Source organism: Micropterus dolomieu, unplaced genomic scaffold (genome assembly GCF_021292245.1).
Source record: "Micropterus dolomieu isolate WLL.071019.BEF.003 ecotype Adirondacks unplaced genomic scaffold, ASM2129224v1 contig_4998, whole genome shotgun sequence".
Taxonomy (NCBI): Eukaryota; Metazoa; Chordata; class Actinopteri; order Centrarchiformes; family Centrarchidae; genus Micropterus; species Micropterus dolomieu.
Window position 1 is genome coordinate 1 of NW_025733987.1, and position 338 is coordinate 338.

Genomic DNA, 338 nt, shown 5'->3' on the forward strand with positions numbered 1-338 from the left:
TTTAGTCTGTCCCTGTTGTTTTATGCATTGAATTTTCTTAGCAAAAAGAAAGAAAGAAGCACCCCACAGCAGGCCGGTTAGCTCAGATGGTTAGAGCGTGGTGCTAATAACGCCAAGGTCACGGGTTCAACCCCCATACTGGCCAGTGCTGTCCATTTAACAACTCGACGTCAGAATCAGAAGGAGCTTTGTTGCCAAGTACCTTCTTACACATACAAGGAATTTGCTTTGGTGTTGAGGTGCTACACGCAGACAGACATACAGCTGACATAAATAGATGTAGAGATATGTAATAAACAAATGCAAGTTATATATGAAGAATAGAGAAAAATAATACA

At 40.8% G+C, this 338-nt stretch overlaps 1 non-coding gene across 1 annotated transcript; it reads left to right on the forward strand.

The window, feature by feature from the left end:
• The first annotated feature begins 71 nt into the window (after window positions 1–71).
• trnai-aau lies at window positions 72–145 on the forward strand. The gene has a single exon. It is a non-coding gene; the product is annotated as a tRNA-Ile (tRNA).
• The last annotated feature ends 193 nt before the right edge of the window (window positions 146–338 follow it).